The sequence below is a fragment of the Penaeus monodon genome, chromosome 34 (genome assembly GCF_015228065.2).
Source record: "Penaeus monodon isolate SGIC_2016 chromosome 34, NSTDA_Pmon_1, whole genome shotgun sequence".
Lineage (NCBI taxonomy): Eukaryota > Metazoa > Arthropoda > Malacostraca > Decapoda > Penaeidae > Penaeus > Penaeus monodon.
In genome coordinates, this window is record NC_051419.1 from 11041183 (window position 1) to 11041413 (window position 231).

The window sequence follows — 231 nt, forward strand, 5'->3', positions numbered from 1 at the left end:
CGAATTAGTGGAATCTACTGTACACTGTTACAGACAAAATTTGCTCACAAGAAGAACAAAAATACGAAAATCATGACGACTGAATTAATTACTGTAAGAAATATTGATGATAAGATATCTTAAAGAACGAATTAAGATTAGCGCATTAAAAGCACTGATGCAATCCTGACATTGGGGAAACAGTGTAAACAGATAGTTTATTCTGTTTTTATTCATTCCTCCTGTTCAGTG